This window comes from Balaenoptera borealis (genome assembly GCF_965194805.1).
Source record: "Balaenoptera borealis genome assembly, chromosome: 4".
Taxonomy (NCBI): domain Eukaryota; kingdom Metazoa; phylum Chordata; class Mammalia; order Artiodactyla; family Balaenopteridae; genus Balaenoptera; species Balaenoptera borealis.
The window spans coordinates 77,015,241-77,037,956 of record NC_138861.1 but is presented as its reverse complement, the minus strand read 5'-3'; the positions used below and the strand labels follow the sequence as shown (position 1 = coordinate 77,037,956).

The following is a 22,716-nucleotide window of genomic DNA, read 5'->3' as shown; positions in this document are numbered from 1 at the left end:
CAGCCTGTGGAACAAGAACCACATTCACAGAAAGATAGACAAGATGAAAAGGCAGAAGGCTATATACCAGATGAAGGAACAAGATAAAACCCCAGAAAAACAACTAAATTAAGTGGAGATAGGCAATCTTCCAGAAAAAGAACTCAGAATAATGATAGTGAAGATGATCCAGGACCTCGGAATAAGAATGGAGGCAAAGATCGAGAAGATGCAAGAAATGTTTAACAAACACCTAGAAGAATTAAAGAACAAACAGAGATGAACAACACAATAACTGAAATGAAAACTACACTAGAAGGAATCAATAGCAGAATAACTGAGGCAGAAGAACGGATAAGTGACCTGGAAGACAGAATGGTGGAATTCACTGCTGTGGAACAGACTAAAGAACAAAAGAATGAAAAGAAATGAAGTTAGCCTAAGAGACCTCTGGGACAACATTAAACGCAACAACATTCGCATTATAGGGGACCCAGAATGAGAAGAGACACAGAAAGGACCAGAGAAAATATGTGAAGAGATTATAATCGAAAACTTCCCTAACATGGGAAAGGAAATAGCCACCCAAGTCCAGGAAGCTCAGCGAGTCCCATACAGGATAAACCCAAGGAGAAACACGTCAAGACACATAGTAATCAAATTGGCAAAAATTAAAGAGAAAGAAAAATTATTGAAAGCAGCAAGGGAAAAACGATAAATAACATACAAGGGAACTCCCATAAGGTTAACAGCTGATTTCTCAGCAGAAGCTCTACAAGCCAGAAGGGAGTGGCATGTTATACTTAAAGTGATGAAAGGGAAGAACCTACAACCAAGATTACTCTACCTGGCAAGGATCTCATTCAGATTCGATGGAGAAATCAAAAGCTTTACAGACAAGCAAAAGCTAAGAGAATTCAGCACCACCAAACCAGCTCTACAACAAATGCTAAAGGAACTTCTCTAAGTGGGAAACACAAGAGAAGAAAAGGACCTACAAAAACAAACCCAAAACAATTAAGAAAATGGCCATAGGAACATACATATTGATAATTACCTTAAAGGTGAATGGATTAAATGCTCCAACCAAAAGACACAGGCTTGCTGAATGGATACAAAAACAGGACACATATATATGCTGTCTACAAGAGACCCACTTCAGACCTAGGGACACATACAGACTGAAAGTGAGGGGATGGAAAAAGATATTCCATGCAAATGGAAATCAAAAGAAAGATGGAGTAGCTATACTCATATCAGATAAAATGGACTTTAAAATAAAGAATGTTACAAGAGACAAGGAAGGGTACTACATAATGATCAAGGGATCAATCCAAGAAGAAGATATAACAATTATAAATATATATGCACCCAACATAGGAGCACCTCAATATATAAGGCAACTGCTAACAGTTTTAAAAGAGGAAATCGACAGTAACACAATAATAGTGGGGGAATTTAACACCTCACTTACACCAATGGACAGATCATCCAAAATGAAAATAAATAAGGAAACAGAAGCTTTAAATGACACAACAGACCAGAGAGATTTCATTGATATTTACAGGACATTCCATCCAAAAACAGCAGATTACACTTTCTTCTCAAGTGTGCATGGAACATTCTCCAGGATAGATCACATCTTGGGTCACAATTGAAGTCTCAGTAAATTTAAGAAAATTGAAATCATATCAAGCATCTTTTCTGACCACAATGCTATAAAATTAGAAATCAATTACAGGGAAAAAAACATAAAAAACAGAAACACATGGAGGCTAAACAACACGTTACTAAATAACCAAGAGATCACTGAAGAAATCAAAGAGAAAATCAAAAAATACCTAGAGACAAATGACAATGATAACACAACGATCCAAAACCTATGGGATGCAGCAAAAGCAGTTCTAAGAGGGAAGTTTATAGCTATACAACCTTACCTCAAGAAACAAGAAAAATATCAAGTAAACAATCTAACCTTACACCTAAAGGAACTAGAGAAAGAAGAACAAACAAAACCCAAAGTTAGCAGAAGAAAAGAAATCATAAAGATCAGAGCAGAAATAAATGAAATAGAAACAAAACAATAGCAAAGATCAATAAAACTAAAAGCTGGTTCTTTGAGAAGATAAACAAAATTGATAAGCCATTAGCCAGATTCATCAAGAAAAAGAGGGAGAGGACTCAAATCAATGAAATTAGAAATGAAAAAGGAGAAGTTACAACAGACACCGCAGAAATACAAAACATCCTAAGAGACTACTAGAAGCAACTCTATGCCAATAAAATGGACAACGTGGAAGAAATGGACAAATTCTTAGAAAGGTATAACCTTCCAAGAATGAACCAGGAAGAAACAGAAAATATGAACAGGCCAATCACAAGTAATGAAATTGAAACTGTGATTAAAAATCTTCCAACAAACAAAAGTCCAGGACCAGATGGTTTCACAGGCGAATTCTATCAAACATTTAGAGAAGAGCTAACACATATCCTTCTCAAACTCTTCCAAAACATTGCAGAGGAAGGAACACTCCCAAACTCATTCTACGAGGCCACCATCACCCTGATACCAAAACCAGACAAAGATACTACAGAAAAAAGAAAATTACAGAACAATATCACTGATGAATATAGGTGCAAAAATCCTCAACAAAATACTAGCAAACAGAATCCAACAACACATTAAAAGGATCATACACCATGATCAAGTGGGATTTATCCCAGGGATGCAAGGATTCTTCAATATACGCAAATCAATCAATGTGACACACCATATTAACAAATTGAAGAATAAAAACCATATGATCATCTCAATAGATGCAGAAAAAGCTTTTGACAAAATTCAACACCCATTTATGATAAAAACTCTCCAGAAAGTGGGCATAGAGGGAACCTACCTCAACATAATAAAGGCGATAAATGACAAACCCACAGCAAACATCATTCTCAATGGTGAAAAACTGGAAGCATTTCCTCTAAGATCAGGAACGAGACAAGGATGTCCACTCTCACCACTATTATTCAAGATAGTTTTGGAACTCCTAGCCACGGCAATCAGAGAAGAAAAAGAAATAAAAGGAATCCAAATTGGAAAAGAAGAAGTAAAACTGTCACTGTTTGCGGATGACATGATACTATACATAGAGAATCCTAAAAATGCCACCAGAAAACTACTAGAGCTAATCAATGAATTTGGTAAAGTTGCAGGATACAAAATTAATGCACAGAAATCTCTTGCATTCCTATACACTAATGATGAAAAATCTGAAAGAGAAATTATGGAAACACTCCCATTTACCATTGCAACAAAAAGAATAAAATACCTAGGAATAAACCTACCTAGGGAGACAAAAGGCCTGTATGCAGAAAAGTATAAGACACTGATGAAAGAGATTAAAGATGATACCAACAGGTGGAGAGATATACCATGTTCTTGGATAGGAAGAATCAATATTGTGAAAATGACTATACTACCCAAAGCAAACTACAGATTCAATGCAATCCCTATCAAATTACCAATGGCATTTTTTACGGAACTAGAACAAATCATCTTAAAATTTGTATGGAGACACAAAAGACCCTGAATAGCCAAAGCAGTCTTGAGGGAAAAAAGCGGAGCTGGAGGAATCAGACTCCCTGACTTCAGACTATACTACAAAGCTACAGTAATCAAGACAATATGGTACTGGCACAAAAAAAGCAGAAACATAGATCAATGGAACAAGATAGAAAGCCCAGAGATAAACCTATGCACCTATGGTCAACTAATCTATGACAAAGGAGGCAAGGATATACAATGGAGAAAAAACAGTGTCTTCAATAAGTGGTGCTGGGAAAACTGGACAGCTACATGTAAAAGAATGAAATTAGAACACTCCCTAACACCATACACAAAAATAAACTCAAAATGTATTAGAGACCTAAATGTAAGACCAGAAACTAAAAAAACTCTTAGAGGAAAATATAGGAAGAACGCTCTTTGACATAAATCACAGCAAGATCTTTTTTGATCCACCTCCTAGAGTAATGGAAATAAAAACAAAAATAAACAAATGGGACCTAATGAAACTTCAAAGCTTTTGCACAGCAAAGGAAACCATAAACAAGATGAAAAGACAACCCTCAGAATGGGAGAAAATATTTGCAAACGAATCAACGGACAAAGGATTAATCTCCAAAATATATAAACAGCTCATGCAGCTCAATATTAAAGAAACAAACAACCCAATCCAAAAATGGGCAGAAGACCTAAATAGACATTTCTCCAAAGAAGACATACAGATGGCCAAGAAGCACATGAAAAGCTGCTCAACATCACTAATTATTAGAGAAATGCAAATCAAAACTACAATGAGGTATCACCTCACACCAGTTAGAATGGGCATCATCAGAAAATCTACAAGCAACAAATGCTGGAGAGGGTGTGGAGAAAAGGGAACCCTCTTGAACTGTTGGTGGGAATGTAAATTGATACAGCCACTATGGAGAACAGTATGGAGGTTCCTTAAAAAACTAAAAATAGAACTACCATATGATCCAGCAATCCCACTACTGGGCATATACCCAGAGAAAACCATAATTCAAAAAGACACATGCACCCCAATGTTCATTGCAGCACTATTTACAGTAGCTAGGTCATGGAAGCAACCTAAATGCCCATCGACAGACTAATGTATAAAGAAGATGTGGTACATATATACAATGGAATATTACTCAGCAATAAAAAGGAACGAAATTGAGTCATTTGCTGAGACATGGATAGATCTAGAGACTGTCATACAGAGTGAAGTAAGTCAGAAAGAGAAAAACAAATATCGTATATTAATGCATGTATGTGGAACCTAGAAAAATGATACAGATGAGCTGGTTTGCAGGGCAGAAGTTGAGACACAGATGTAGAGAACAGACATATGGACACCAAGGGGGGAAAACTGCAGTGGGGTGGGGATGGTGGTGTGCTGAATTGGGCGATTGGGATTGACATGTATACACTGATGTGTATAAAACTGATGACTAATAAGAACCTGCAGTATAAAAACAAACAAACAAAACAACTAATACTAAACTTTCATTGGGATATTTGTATGGAAATATGTTAATATAAATGTTTCAGACATTACATGAAATTTCTAAAAATCTTATATGTTCTGGTATAATGTTATAAGTCATAATTCTAGTTATTACTTTAAAATGTATATCTCAGAAATAACTAAATTTCCTTGTCAATTGCATTATTATGAACTTTCATCAAATCTTTAACCATGGTCATTTTTAAGTCTTTTGTCATTTACAGACAGTTCTGGGTGTACTGTGATGCTTTCGCAAATATGTTACTATAAAAGGGTTTCATCTTCAAGGAATTCATGGAAAAGACTCTGACAAGTACAGTTTCTGGTAACTGATTGTACTGCTGAACTGAATGAATAAGCATTTTCAGAACTTTAATGAAAAGCTGATGAACTCATAAAAGTGCTAACAAAAGATCAAGATGAAAAAAAAAATTAATTACATGGGACTGAATGAAGTGATGAGGATGATTATAATTTTTGTGACTTTGCTTGAATTAAAAAAAAATCCCACAAGGACTCAGAAGCAAAGAATATACAAATCAATTTTCACTGCAAAATAAAGGAGCTGTTACAGTGGAGGATTACTGGACTGAATGTCAATATTATGACATAGCATGAGTGTGTTTTGTCTTTGGTAATTGCAATCATTGTTGCTTTTGGTGTGGTCATCCATCTACAATGCTTGGTGTCAGTCTATTTATCTCTTGAAAAATAAAATACAGTGTGTGTGTGTGTGTGTGAAAAAAAAAAGAAAAAATATTAAAAGCAGCAAGGGAAAAAAAAACAAATAACACACAAGGGAATCCCCATAACGTTAAGAGCTGATCTTTCAGCAGAAACTCTGCAAGCCAGAAGGGAGAGGCAGGACATATTTAAAGTGATGAAGGAGAAAAACCTACAACCAAGATTACTCTACCCAGCAAGGAACTCATTCAGATTTGATGGAGAAATTAAAACCTTTACAGACAAGCAAAAGCTGAGAGAGTTCAGCACCACCAAACCAGCTTTACAACAAATGCTAAAGGAACTTCTCTGGGCAGGAAACACAAGAGAAGGAAAAGACCTACAAAAGCAAACCCCAAAAAATTAAGAAAATGGGAATAGGAACATACATATCGATAATTACCTTAAATGTAAATGGATTAAATGCTCCCACCAAAAGACACAGACTGGCTGAATGGATACAAAAACAAGACACATATATATGCTGTCTACAAGAGACCCAGTTCAGAGCTAGAGACACTTACAGACTGAAAGTGAGGGGATGGAAAAAGATATTCCATGCAAATGGAAATCAAAAGAAAGCTGGAGTAGCAATTCTCATATCAGATAAAATAGACTTTAAAATAAAGACTATTACAAGAGACAAAGAAGGACACTACATAATGATCAAGGGATCGATCCAAGAAGAAGATATAACAATTGTAAATATTTATGCACCCAACACAGGAGCACCTCAGTACATAAGGCAAATACTAACAGCCATAAAAGGGGAAATCAACAGTAACACAATCATAGTAGGGAACTTTAACACCCCACTTACACCAATGGACAGATCACCCAAAATGAAAATAAATAAGGAAACACAAGCTTTAAATGATACATTAAACAAGATGGACTTAATTGATATTTATAGGACATTCCATCCAAAAACAACAGAATACACATTTTTCTCAAGTGCTCATGGAACATTCTCCAGGATAGAGCATATCTTGGGTCACAAATCAAGCCTTGGTAAATTTAACAAAATTGAAATTGTATCAAGTATCTTTTCCGACCACAACGCTATGAGACTAGATATCAATTACAGGAAAAGATCTGTAAATAATACAAACACATGGAGGCTAAAAAATACACTACTTAATAACCAAGAGATCACTGAAGAAATCAGAGAGGAGATCAAAAAATACCTAGAAACAAATGACAATGAAAACACGATGACCCAAAACCTATGGGATGCAGCAAGAGCAGTTCTAAGAGGGAAGTTTATAGCAATACAATCCTACCTTAAGAAACAGGAAACATCTCAAATAAACAACCTAACCTTGCACCGAAAGCAATTAGAGAAAGAAGAACAAAAAACCCCCAAAGTTAGCAGAAGGAAGGAAATCATAAAGATCAGATCAGAAATAAATGAAAGAGAAATGAAGGAAACAACAGCAAAGATCAATAAAACTAAAAGCTCGTTCTTTAAAATAAACAAAACTGATAAACCATTAGCCAGACTCATCAAGAAAAAAAGGGAGAAGACTCAAATCAATAGAATTAGAAATGAAAAAGGAGAAGTAACAACTGATACTGCAGAAATAGAAAGGATAATGAGAGATTACTACAAGCAACTCTATGCCAATAAACGGGACAATCTGGAAGAAATGGACAAATTCTTAGAAATGCACAGCCTGCCGAGACTGAACCAGGAAGAAATAGAAAATATGAACAGACCAATCACAAGCACTGAAATTGAAACTGTGATTAAAAATCTTCCAACAAACAAAAGCCCAGGACCAGATGGCTTCACAGGCGAATTCTATCAAACATTTAGAGAGGAGCTAACACCTATCCTTCTCAAACTCTTCCAAAATATTGCAGAGGGAGGAACACTCCCAAACTCATTCTACGAGGCCACCATCACCCTGATACCAAAACCAGACAAAGATGTCACAAAGAAAACTACAGGCCAATATCACTGATGAACATAGATGCAAAAATCCTCAACAAAATACTAGCAAACAGAATCCAACAGCATATTAAAAGGATCATACACCATGATCAAATGGGGTTTATTCCAGGAATGCAAGGATTCTTCAATATATGCAAATCAATCAACGTGATACACCATATTAACAAATTGAAGGAGAAAAACCATATGATCATCTCAATAGATGCAGAGAAAGCTTTTGACAAAATTCAACACCCATTTATGATAAAAAACCCTCCAGAAAGTAGGCATAGAGGGAACCTACCTCAACATAATAAGGGCCATATATGAGAAACCCACAGACAACATCGTCCTCAATGGTGAAAAACTGAAACCATTTCCACTAAGATCAGGAACAAGACAAGGTTGCCCACTCTCACCACCATTATTCAACATAGTTTTGGAAGTGTTAGCCACAGCAATCAGAGAAGAAAAAGAATTAAAAGAAATCCAAATCAGAAAAGAAGAAGTAAAGCTGTCACTGTTTGCAGATGACATGATACTGTACATAGAGAATCCTAAAGATGTTACCCGAAAACTGCTAGAGCTAATCAATGAATTTGGTAAAGTAGCAAGATACAAAATTAATGCACAGAAATCTCTTGCATTTCTATACACTAATGACGAAAAATCTGAAAGTGAAATTAAGAAAACACTCCCGTTTACCATTGCAACAAAAAGAATAAAATATCTAGGAATAAACCTACCTAAGGAGACAAAAGACCTGTATGCAGAAAATTATAAGACACTGATGAAAGAAATTAAAGATGATACAAAGAGATGGAGAGATATACCATGTTCTTGGATTGGAAGAATCAACATTGTGAAAATGACTCTCCTACCCAAAGCAATCTACAGATTCAATGCAATCCCTATCAAACTACCACTGGCATTTTTCACAGAACTAGAACAAAAAATTTCACAATTTGTATGGAAACACAAAAGACCCCGAATAGCCAAAGCAATCTTGAGAAGGAAAAATGGAGCTGGAGGAATCAGGCTGACTTCAGACTATACTACAAAGCTACAGTAATCAAGGCAGTATGGTACTGGCACAAAAACAGAAACATAGATCAATGGAAAAAGATAGAAAGCCCAAAGATAAACCCACACACATATGGTCACCTTATTTTTGATAAAGGAGGCAAGGATATAAAATGGAGAAAAAACAGTGTCTTCAATAAGTGGTACTGGGAAAATTGGACAGGTACATGTAAAAGTATGAAATTAGAACACTCCCTAACACCATACACAAAAATAAACTCAAAATGGATTAAAGACCTAAATGTAAGGCCAGACACTATCAAACTCTTAGAGGAAAACATAGGCAGAACACTCTATGACATAAATCACAGCAAGATCCTTTTTGACCCACCTCCTACAGAAATGGAAATAAAAACAAAAATAAACAAATGGGACCTAATGAAACTTAAAAGCTTTTGCACAGCAAAGGAAACCATAAACAAGACCAAAAGACAACCCTCAGAATGGGAGAAAATATTTGCAAATGAAGCAACTGACAAAGGATTAATCTCCAAAATGTACAAGCAGCTCATGCAGCTCAATAACAAAAAAACAAACAGCCCAATCCAAAAATGGGCAGAAGACCTAAATAGACATTTCTCCAAAGAAGATATACAGATTGCCAACAGACACATGAAAGAATGCTCAACATCATTAATCATTAGAGAAATGCAAATCAAAACTACAATGAGATATCATCTCACACGGGTCAGAATGGCCATCATCAAAAAATCTAGAAACAATAAATTCTGGAGAGGGTGTGGAGAAAAGGGAACACTCTTGCACTGTTGGTGGGAATGTAAATGGATACAGCCACTATGGAGAACAGTATGGAGGTTCCTTAAAAAACTAAAAATAGAACTACCATAGGACCCAGCAATCCCACTACTGGGCATATACCCTGAGAAAACCATAATTCAAAATAGTCATGTACCAAAATGTTCACTGCAGTTCTATTTACAATAGCCAGGACATGGAAGCAACCTAAGGGTCCATCAACAGATGAATGGATAAAGAAGATGTGGCACATATATACAATGGAATATTACTCAGCCAAAAAAGAAACGAAATTGAGTTATTTGTAGTGAGGTGGATGGACCTAGAGTTTCTCATACAGAGTGAAGTAAGTCAGAAAGAGAAAAACAAATACCGTATGCTAACACATATATATGGAATATAAGAGAAAAAAAAAAAAAGGTCATGAAGAACCTAGGGGTAAGATGGGAATAAAGACACAGACCTACTAGAGAATGGACTTGAGGATATGGGGAGGGGCAAGGGTAAGCTGTGAGAAAGTGAGAGAGTGACATGGACATATATACCCTACCAAACGTAAACGTAAAATAGCTAGCTAGTGGGAAGCAGCCGCATAGCACAGGGAGATCCGCTCAGTGGTTTGTGACCACCTAGAGGGGTGGAATACGGAGGATGGGAGGGAGGGAGATGCAAGAGGGAAGAGATATGGGAACATATGTATATGTATAACTGATTCACTTTGTTATAAAGCAGAAACTAACACACCATTGTAAAGCAATTATACTCCAATAAAGATGTTAAAAAAAAAAAAGAAAATGAGTATCTCAAGATGTATAATGAGCTTTCAAGTATGAATATGCATATCTCATGTAAAATTAGACAGTGGTCTACTAGAGGGAAACCATGGATTTTCTGATTCATAGGTGAACTTGGAAGTATAGTTTTGTCCTCTTCAAATGAAGACAGGCCAGATACATTGCAGAAATCACTCTGGATTCAGATAGTTTCACACACTCTTTTCTAATTGTCCTAAAATACCCACTGAGGGCTCCATTTACACTGTTCCCCCATCTTCCTGCTTGCCTGTCAGTGACAGAGGATTTGGGTAATTAAAGGATTTCATTAATTATAATACTTAGAACTGATTTTCAAAAGAAAACTTTTTCTATTAACTTGTCATCTGGCTGGTCGGCCTATTCTTAAATTGACCATCAATCGGATTACATAAAACTGACATTTCGGATAAGTCTTTGTTCTCCCAGAAAACCAGGAGATTTGGCTCACTAACATCTGCTCTCTTATGTTAATAGCATCGATGTGTTTTGGAAGATATGGTTTGATAAGAAACACTCCAATGTTTAAACTAAAGTGGGCTTTCCCCCACTGTCCCCGTTTTAATATTATAGTCAACAAGGCTTTCATTGGACCTTGGTAGCACTATGGTCATTATCTTGTTGAAATTTTATGGTGATCTGAAGAGCTAGTGATGGAAAGTGAGGTTTCCTGTCCCGGGAATAACCAATGAGCCAGCTTTGAAGCAGGACTCAGCTGGGCGGACATTTGTTGAGCCCTGTACTACTCTTTCATACGTGGTACCTTTCACATTTACTGGGCAGCCTACGTATTGTTGGGTCTCCATTTTATAGATGAGGAAACAGATTCAGAGACACTAAGTCACTCACCCAAGATCACACAAGAAGACCAAGATGATTTTCCTGGAAGTCATTCAATTCTAACAACTGGTAAATGGCAGATCAAGAAATGAAAAATGGGTCCATATCACTTCAAGCCCATATCTTATTATCGGTCAACATTACCTACAGAACTAATCCAATACCTGGGAAGTTCACTGCATTTCCTAAGGTTTAGGGGAAACACACACAGTTGGGCAGTTTAGATCCTGCACAAAAGTGCCCAAGCAAGGGCTTGAGGGGTCCAAGCTAGTGCTTTGCCTCCCAAGCCAAGTGCCAGCAGAGGATTCATCTGCCAAGAGGTAGGGGCCCGTTTTGTAAAAAAAAAAAAAAAAAAAAAAAAAAAAAAAAAAAAAAAAATTAAAAAGTCTCTGTCCACTTGCGAAGGGGGTGCTTTATTCTAATTTGCACATGATCTAAAGGAGGTTTAGTGTGGAGGGGAACTTAGAGTGCACAGGTGGGAATTTCTGCTTGATTTGGAAGCTTCCAGAAAGCTCTTGTGTGTAGCACAGACAGTAGTCATCTATATTTTGTAGCCTCTGCAGCCGCAGGGCCTTCACATACTTCACATGCTCTCATGCTTCTCTTTCACTCTCATTTAGAGCTCCCAGAGCCACTCGATGTGGGCTATGGGTCCTCCCTGTTACGGATTTTAAAAAATGAATGAAAGGCTCTGCCATTTGCCCAAAGTCATAGAGCTGGTAAACCAGGAGGATTTAAACATGTCTTTTCCCACCTCCTTTCTTCTAGTTTTTCAGTTCTATGCTTTCAGCCTAGCTTATCTAGCTAACCACACATGAAGATGTTTGGTTTCTTGTCTGCAATTTCAGCTCTATTTTGATCTCAGCAAATCTCAGAAATATGTCTGTCCCTTAGTCTACAAAGTTGACTGGCCATCACCACCATAAGGAAAGAACTGTCAGTCAGGCTGGTGACTAGAAATAGCTCAAGTTTAAGATTTCTTAAAGGTAGAGACTCAGTCACAGAAGGTTCTTGAATCAAAAATGTGGTAGTGTTGGTGCAGCCATTATGGAAAACAGCATGGAGGTTCCTCAACAAACTAAAAATAGAATTGCCATATGATCCAGCAATTCCACTCATGGGCATATACCCAGACAAAACTATAATTCGAAATGATACATGCACCCCTATGTTCATAGCAGCGCTATCTACAATAGCCAAGACATGGAAACCACCTAAATGTCCATCAACAGATGAATGGATAAAGATGTGGTACATATATACAATGGAATACCACTCAGACATAAAAAAGAATGAAACAAATTTCAGCAACATGGATGGACCTAGAGATTATCATACTAAGTGAAGTAAGTCAGAAAGAGAAAGACAAATACCATATGATATCACTTGTATGTAGAATCTAAAATAAGACATGAACGAACATATCTACGAAACAGAAACAGACTCACAGACATAGATAACAGACTTATGGTTGCCAAGGCGGGTAGGAGGGTGGAGGACGGAAGGATTGGGAGTTTGGGATTAGCAACACAAACTATTTCATATAGATTAGATAAACAACAAGGTCTTACTGTGTAGCACAGGGAACTATATTCAATGGAAAAGAATATGAAAAAGAATGTATGTATAACTGAGTCACTTTGCTCTACAGCAGAAATTAACACAACACTGTAAATCAACTATACTTCAGTAAAATTAAACAAACAAACAAACAAACAAAAACGTGGGAGTGAATGCTATTATCCTGTGGCTGAAATAGCACCTTCCTTTCAGGGAGAGGACTCGGAAGGGTGGGAACGGGGTGCCCCTGGGGGAAGGCACTGGCAAGCTGGGCTGATTGTTAAAATAATGAGGTTCTTTGTTAGCTCAATCACATTTTTAGGAAATACCACCTGATCAGTGCTAGCATGTACCCTGTCATTTAATAAAAAAGGGGTAATTTGCAAATTGGACTTTGCAAATTGCCATCGTCTATCTAATCACTGTTTAACCAAAATAATCACTTGGTTATGGGTATTCAATTTTTTAAAAATACAGGCTATTTGTTTAGAAGCTGCCTAAAAGAAAATTATAGCATGTTTTGGAACTTTTTAGAAAGAAAAAATATAATAAAGATTCCAGGATAATTTAAGTCACATTCAACAAGAAACCTCTTCTAATCAATGATGATATAAACAAACAAAAAAACTTAATCACTGGACACATTCCTAAGTGTCCATTCCTATGTTTACGTTAGAAATTCAATTTGAGAAATTTATACATGTCGATGTAAGATGATGAGGACTGGTTACTGTGTAAGTGACACACAACTTCTGAACTTTTTCCATTACCCTGAATTCTCATGTCTGAATTACCAGTGAGTCAATCCACCCATGCCTGGCACCCACTGGGGAAATCAATAAGTGTAACTTCATATTAGAATGGCAATTTCTAGAAGAAATCTTGAAGTCCAACGAAAACTGTTGGCCAAGCATCTAGTAAAGGTACAGAACAATCTACACCCCTTCGCTGTCACAGCCATGAGAGGCTCTCCCTCCAGTAGCCAAATGGCCACCACCTCAGTGCCTTTCTATCTGCTCTAGTCTCTGCTTGCTTAGCCTCTACTAGGCTTCTGAGGGTAAAATTATTCCCTTTTCTTTTGAAACTTTGTAACCTTGGGCATTTATTGGTTGTGAATTCCTCAGTCTCTCCAGTTAAACTGTGAGTATCTTAATGATAGAGGGTCTTAAAACCTTTATATCCTCAGCAGCTAGCTCCATGGAAGGCTCACAATGTTTGTAGAATGAATTCAAACGTAGAGCAAAGTCCTCTTTGTAAGGTATACACTCATCAGAGAGTAGTAGAAAGTAAAGTAATAGAATATGAAGTAATAGCAAATGAAGCCTAAATGAGGGGTAGGGAATGTATGAATTAGAGATCAAATACATGCTGGGTCAAATAAAGTTTCAGACTCCCCGACCATCCCTCCCCTCCCCCCACCAAAAAAAACCCCCAAAAAACCCAAGGGGGGAAAAAGAAAACAAAAAAACAACCCAAGCTTGTGTTTATAGACCTTAGTTGCAACTAAAATATATCACTAGGAATTTATAGAAATTCAGTTCTATATTCTCAGCACCAGGTCAACTTCTTCATTGCATCTTTATAAACTGAGATACAACTATATCCATTCACTGAAACTACTTCTACATATTCAATGAACTAGCTGACTTCCAGGTTCACGGTACCAAAAAAAGAAAAAAAAAAAAAAAAAGCTTAAGTCAAGGGTTGTTTAATTATCCATTGTAACTAACTTTCTTCTATTTTAGGAATTTATCCATTTAAATGTTTTCCTAATTTGGTGTGGTACTCACTCTCTGATGGCTTCAAAATCCTTGAGAAGGGGTCTGATTCCCCGCACCCAGAATCACCACACACACACACACACACACACACACACACACACACACACACACACACACACACACACACACACACACACGCCTGGTTCGGCTCTGTTGTTACAAAGGTCTTCAGCCCCAGGGCATCCCTGGCTCATCTTGCAGGCACAGCCCAGTCCCTTTTCAAACTCGTCATTATGCCCAGGAAATGCTTTGATGCTTCTGGACACTTCCTGTGCCTTTACCTTCTTCGGCACTGTCCCCATCACTCAGCCAAGCCTGAATTCTGGCTCCTCACTGGATCGGTAAAAACCCATGCCCACAGATCCAACAGCAGAAGGAGGAGAGTGCAGCAGGGGGTCGCAGCAGGGAAAGGCAGTGCTGGGGCTGACAGCTAGTGGACTCTGAAGACAAAGACCTTGTGAAAGCTACCCCCTCACTGAGCGATTCAGATCTTCCCCCAAAATCAAAGAGCAAGCAGAGGGATTCTAATCCCATTACACGGGCAAAATGCCTCCGGCAGTTAGATGATGATGATGATGATGATTGTGGTCTGATACAGTCTACTTCTTTCATTCATTCATTCAACCCACAAAATATTAATTTTGAGCCTACTACGTTCCAGTTTCTGGGAATAAAGTTTTAAGTTTTCTAAGTTTACCTAAACTTAAGTGCCCATGTTCAATTAATTGTCTTTCTAATTTGTCTTCTGAGTTACCTTAGAATCTTGCCTAACGTTGTTGCCTAACCCTTTGTGTCTGTTTTCCCTCTGAGAATGGCTCCTCCATTTGAAGGGACTTCAAGCAATCAGTCATGTAGGCTAACCCGGGGATGATATGGAAAAGACTTAAAAAGCTAGCGTGAGGTTCTGGCAGGTCCTGAGTTCACTTCCTCCTAGAGACACACTGAATCTATAGCTACAGTTTGGAACGATCTCTATGGAAAAAAGATGAAGAACTAGCTGGGTGACTCCTGCACTGGGAGCAGATGAGATGGAAACCGCACGGAAGCAGGAGACAGAGGCTGAGACACAAGCTCGCCATAAGCCCCATCCCTGGCACAGCGTCCCACAACCAGGAGGGAGCTCAAATCCGGAGCTTCTCCCTGAAAACCCCACATCAGGCACCCAGTCTTTTAAGACCTGCACCTGAAAGATGAGTCCCTCCAAACACCTGGCTTTGAAAACCAGCGGGGTGCATGTGCATGAGACCCATGAGGATGTAGCAAACTGAGAAATGACTCTAAAAGGGCTCTCAAGACTGGAATCACCCGCCCCAGGGCACAAGACAGAAGCAGCTCTTTGAAAAGCACCCAGACTTTATGGGAAAGACGTTCATTTGCTAATGTAAAAGCAGTGTCCGCCGGAGGGGCAGCGGCTTGCTGGGATACTCTCCAAGAACAGAGGCTGGTGGATACCAGCCACACGCTCTCCCTCTGCCTTGCTAAAGCCTGCGGGTGCCATTCTTTCCTGGTGGGTGCCACACTCCAGACTGCCAGTATCAGCGGGAGGGTAGCTTCTATATACGCATCGGGTGCTGCGTTTTCGCAGCTGCTGCCCAGGGGACGCCCCTTGACTGGCTGGCTCTGAGGCCAGGGGAGCTTGCCTCCCTGTGTCCCATGGGATTGCAACGACTGGAGAGAGATATCTTGGCAGGTCACCCCAAGGCACTGCCCAGACCAGACGGAAACACACCTCCAGTCTTTCTGAGAAAGGCGCCTATTGCTTGCCCAAGAGCTCGGCTCAGTGCAGCCTCTGGTCTGGCAAACTTCTAGGAGCTACGGAGGTGCACTCAGGGAATGGAGGCCGGGGATGCAATCTTTGCACCCTCCACCTGCCTGCCTCCAGCTCACCAACATCTTCTAGAGATAGGCTTATACTCTGGTCTGGCACCCCGATTTTTTTGGCTGGGGCCAGCGGGACACCTCTACATCGCCTGGGTCTGGCGGCCTGCAAGGCTGATTCTTGTGGGTCCCACAGGATGGTAACCAATGGAGAAAAAGTTCTTAAACTGCTACCACCCTCGGAGCACGGCAACAGACCCAGGGGCTCATTCTCCTGAAAGAGGCCCATTAGCTTATCATCTTAGCTGCAGCCTAAGGGGCGGGCATTGAATTAAAAACACATCTGAGGGCTGACTGTAATCCTTTCCAGAGACCTGGGAGGATGGGCGCCGTCTTCATGCTCTCCAGAGCACCAGTATCACTCGGAGGGGAGTTCTTACAGGCCTGGTACCTCAATTTCTACATCTGGTGCCCTGATTTTTTGCAACTGCCACCCAGGGAATATCCATTGATCGTCTGGCTCTAGTAGCCAGAAGGCCTTACAGCGCTGGGTCCCACGGGACAGTAACAACCAGAGATAGCTCTTGGCAGGCTGCCACCCCCAGGGCACTGCACAGACAGCAGACTGAAACACACCCCCAGCCTTTCTATGAAAGAGGAATGTTTGCTAGTCCTGGAGCTTTGGCCTGAGGGGCCAGCTTCAGATTCGGCACACACCTAGGAGCCTACAGAGGTGCTCTCAGGGGGAATAGAGGCTGGGGGACACCATCTTTGTGCTCTCCCTCTGCCTCGCCATAACTCACTGGTATCTTACAGAAAGCACCTTATACACACATCTGGAGCCTCACTTTTTGCAGCTGCACTCAGGAGACACCTCCAGATCACGTGGCTCTGGTGGCCTGCAGGACTGTATATATTTGTATACTTTAACAGCTTCTGCCTGAGGCTCTGGCTTCCAATCAACCTGAATCTAGATGCTGACTAAGATCCTCCTCGTTGAAACACTGACAGGTCTTGGCATACCCTCAACTACGGGGAGCTATTAAAAATAAAATAGTCTGTTGGACAATCAGAAAGGTTTGAGAGACAACCAAGAGCTCAGGCAGTGTTGAATGATGAGGTTTATCTCCTACACGAGCCCACTCCTTCAAGACTGGGACAGGTGGCCGTTTCATCAAGTCTTAGAAACCAACACAGAGAGTCAAGCAAAAGGAAGAAACAGAGGAATATGTTCCAAATGAAAGAGCAAGATAAAACCTCAGAAAAGGGCTTCCCTGGTGGCGCAGTGGTTGAGAATCTGCCTGCTAATGCAGGGGACACGGGTTCGAGCCCTGGTCTGGGAGGATCCCAAATGCCACGGAGCAACTGGGCCCGTGAGCCACAACTACTGAGCCTGCACGTCTGGACCTTGTGCTCTGCAACGGGAGAGTCCGCGACAGTGAGAGGCCCGCGCACCGCAATGAAGAGTGGCCCCTGCTCGCCGCAGCTGGAGAGAGCCCTCGCACAGAAATGAAGACCCAACACAGCCAAAAAGAAAGAAAGAAAGAAGCTATCATTTAAAAAAAAAAAAAAAAAAACCTCAGAAGAAACCTTAATGAAATGGAGTTCAAAGTAATGGTCATAAAGATGTTCACTGAAATTGGGAGATGAATAGATGAACACAGTGAGAATTTCAACAAAGAGATAGAAAATATAAGAAAGGACCAAATAGAAGTCATGGAGGTGAAGAATATAATAACTAAACAATAACAACAAAAAACCCACTAGAGGGGTTCAACATTAGACTAGATGAAACGAAAGAAAAGATCAGTGAACCCAAAGACAGGGCAGTGAAACCAACCTAATCAGAGCAACAACAAGAAAAAAGAATGAGAAAAAGTGAAGATAGCTTAGGGACTTAGGGGATAACATCAAGCAGACTAACATTTTCATTATAGGGGTCTCAGAAGGAGAAGACAGAGAGAAAGGGGTAGAAATTTATTTAAAGGCATAATGGCTGAAAACTTCCCTAACCTGGGGAATGAAGCAGACATCTAGATCCAGGAAGCCCAGAGAGTTCCAAATAAGAAGAACCACAGAGACCCACACCATGGCTTCTTATAATTAAAATGTCAAAATTTAAAGATGAGGAGAGAGGGACTTCCCTGGTGGTGCAGTGGTTAAGAATCCACCTGCCAATGCAGGGGACATGGGTTTGATCCCTGGTCTGGTAAGATTCCACATGCCATGGAGCAACTAAGCCCATGAGCCACAACTACTGAGCCCACGTGCCACAACTACTGAAGCCTGCGTGCCCTAGAGCCCATGCGCTGCAACTACTGAGCCCATGCGCCTCAACTACTGAAGCCCATGCACTCTATGGCCTGTGTGCTGCAACTACTGAGCCTGTGTGCTGCAACCATTGAAGCCTGTGCATATAGAGCCCATGCTCTGCAACGAGAGAGGCCACCGCAGTGAGAAGCCCATGCACTGCAGTGAAGAGGAACCCCTACTCGCCACAACTAGAGAAAGCCCCTGTGCAGCAACGAAGACCCAATGCAGCCAAAAAAAAAAAAAAAAAAAAAAAAAAAGACAAGGATAGAATCTTAAAATCAGCAAGAGAAAAACGACTGTTACGTACAAGGAAACCCTCATAAGACTTATCAGGAGACTTTTCAGCAGAAACTTTGCTGGCCAGAAGGTAGTGGCACAATATAGTCAAAATGCTAAAAGAAAAAAATGCCAAGAATACTCTACCCAGCAAAGTTATCATTCAGAATTGAAAATGATGTGTTTTCTAAACAAGCAAAAGCTAAAGGAGTTCATCACTACTACACTGGCCTTGCAGAAAGTGTTAAATGGACTTCTTTAAGTTGAAAAGAAAATGTGCTAATTAGTCACAAGAAATATATGAAAGTATAAATCTTACTAGTAAAGGTAAATATATAGTATAGGTAGTGGGTTAATCACTTGTAAAGCTAATATGAAGGTTAACACAAAAAAGTAGGAAAAATAATAACTATAATTATTAGTTAAGGAATATGCAAGATAAAAAAGATGTGAAATGTGACATCAAAAACATAAAATGTGAAGGGAGGGGAAGAGTAAGATGTAGAGCTCTAGAATGTGTTCAAACTTAAGCTTTATCAACTTAAAATAGACTGTTATAAATATAAGTTTTTATATGTAAGTCTCACAGTAACCACAAAGCAAGATCCTATGGTAGATACTCAAAAGATAATGAGAAAGGAATCTAAGCATAACATTAAAGAAAGTGATCAAACCACAAAGGAAGAGAGTAATAGAAGAAAAGTAATTGCAAAACAATTAACAAAATGGCAATTAGTACATACCTATCAATAATTACTCTAAATGTAAAGGGATTAAATGTTCCAATCAAAAGACAGTGGTTGAATGGATAAAAAAAACAAGACCCATCTACATGCTTCTTGCAAGAGATCCACTTCAAATGTAAGGACACACAGAGACTGAAAGTGAAGGTATGGAAAAAAATAAGGTGTGGAAAAAAATATTCCATGCAAATGGAAACCAATGGAAAGCTGGGGTAGCTATATTTATATCAGAAAAAACACACTTTAAAACAAAGACTGTAAAAAGTGACAAAAAATGGTACTAAACAATGATAAAGGGGTCAATCCAACAACAGGATATAACATTTGTAAATATCTAGGCATCCAAAATAGGAGCACCTGAATATATAAAGCAAATATTAACAAACCTAAAGGGAGAAATAGACAGCAATGCAATATATAGTAGGGGGCTTTAGTACTGCACTTACATCAATGGATAACTCATTCAGACAGAGAATTAATAAGGAAACACTGGCCTTAAATGACACATTAGACCAGATGGGCTTAGACATATACAGAATGCTCCATCCAAAAGCAACATTCTTCTCAAGTGCACATGGAACATTCTCCAGGATAAATCATATGTTAGGCAACAAAACAAGTCTTAGTAAATTTAAGATTGGAATCATATTAAGTACCTTTTCTGACCACAATGGTACGAAACTAGAAATCAATTATGAGAAGAAAACTGGAAAATTCACAAATATGTGGAGATTAAACAAATGCTACTGAACAACCACTGGGTCAAAGAAAAAATCAAAAGAGAAATTTTAAAAATATCTTGAGACAAATGAAAATGGAAGTACAACATACCAAAACTTACGTAATGCAGCAAAAGTAGTTCTATGAGGGAAGTTCACAGCAATAAATGCCTAGCCTCAAATAACAGACAAACATAAAATCTCAAATAAATAACTTAACTTTACACCTCAAGAAACTAGAAAAATTAAGAACAAATGAAGCCCGAAGTTAGTAGAAGGAAGGAAATAACAAAGACCATAGTGGAAATAAATAAAATAGTAACTAAAAAGACAATAGAAAAGATGAAACTAAGAGCCAGTTCTTTGAAAAGATGAAAAAAATAGACCAATAGTAAGGAGATTAAATCACTAATCAAAAGTCTCCCAAAAAACTGAAGTCCAGGACCAGATAGCTTCACTAGTGAATTCTACCAAACATTCAAAGAATTAATAGCAATCCTTCTCAAATTCTTCCCAAAAATAGAAGAGGAGGGAATACTTCAAAACTCATTTTACAAGGCCAGCATTACTCTGAAACCAAAACCAGACAAGGCAAGGAAGACACAAGGAAAGAAAGTTACAGGCCAATATCCCTAATGAACATAGATGCAAATATCCTCAAAATATTAGCAAACCAAATTTGACAATACATTAAAAGGATCATTCACCATGATCGAGAAGGATTTATTCCAGGGATGCAAGGATGGTTCAACATCTGCAAAATCAATGTGACACGTCGTATTGACAAAATGAAGGACAAAAATCATATGATCATCTTAATAGATGCAGAAAAGGCATTTGACAAAGTTCAACATCCATTTATGATTTAAAAAAAACTCAAAGTGTTATAGAAGGAATGTACCTCAACATAATAAAAGGGCATATATGACAAGCCCACAGCTAACTTCTTACTCAATGGTGAAAAGCTGAAAACTTTTCCTCTAAGATCAGAAACAACAAAAGGATGCCCACTCTCACCACTTTCATTCAGAACAGTATTGGAAGCCCTAACCAGATCAAGTAGACAAGAAAAAGAAGTAAGACATCTAAACTGGAAGGGAAGAAGTAAAACTGTGACTATTTGCAGAGGATATATATAACATCGATGTTATATATATACATATATCTATATAAAATCCTAAAGGCTCCACCAAATAAACTTTGTTAGAATAAACAAATGAAGTAAAGATGCAGAATACAAAATCAATATACAAAAATCTGTTGCATTTCTATATACTAATAATTTCTTTTTCAGACAGTTTGTTAAAAAAAAATCCCATTTACATTTACATGAAAAAGAACACCTAGGAATAAATTTAACCAGTGAAGTGAAAGATCTGTACACTGAAAACTATATGAGATTGATGAAAGAAATTGAAGACAACACAAATAAATGGAAAAATATTCCATGCTCATGGATTGGAAGAATATTGTTAAAATGTCCATACTACCCAAAGCAATCTACATAGTCAATGCAAACCCTATTCCAATGGCATTTTTCACAGAAAGAATCCTAAAATTTGTATAGCACCACAAAGACCCTGAATAGCCAAAATAATCTTGAGGAAGAAAAAAGCTGAAAGCATCATGCACCCCGATTTCAAACTATATTATAAAGCCATAGTAATCAAAACAGTATGCTACTGGCATAAAATCAGACACATAGGTCAATGGAACAGAATAAAGTCCAGAAATAAACCCACACGTATGTGATCAATTAATTTATGACAAAGGAGCCAAGACTATACCATGGGGAAAGGACAATCTCTTCAATAAATGGCGTTGGGAAAACTGGACAGCCACATGCAAAAGAATGAAACTGAGACACCATATTACACCATACACAAAAAATAACTCAAAATGGATTAAAGACTTGAAACCATAAAACTCGTAGAAGAAAACATAGGGAACAAGTTCCTTGACACTGGTTTTGGTGATGATTTTTTGAATCTGACACCAAAAGCAAAAGCAGCAAAAGTGAAATTAAACAAGTGGGACTACATCAAGCTAAAAAACTTCTGCACAACAAAGGAAACCGTTAACAAAATATCCTACTGAATGGGAGAAAATATTTGCAAATCGTATATCTGATAAAGGGTTAATATCCAAAATATATAAATAACATATAACTCAATAGCAAAAAACAAACAATGTGAAAATAGGCAGAAGATCTGAAAACACATTTTTCCAAAGAAGATACACAGATGGCCAATATATACATGAAAAGATGCTCAACATCATGCTCTAAGTTGTCAGGTAAATGCAAATC

At 38.5% G+C, this 22,716-nt stretch overlaps 1 protein-coding gene across 7 annotated transcripts in view; it reads right to left on the bottom strand.

Annotated features, from left to right (window-relative positions):
• The window catches only part of LNX1 (ligand of numb-protein X 1), a 220,182-nt gene that overhangs the window by 68,354 nt on the left and 129,112 nt on the right, over positions 1-22,716 (bottom strand). The gene's annotated exons all lie outside the window — the stretch shown is intronic.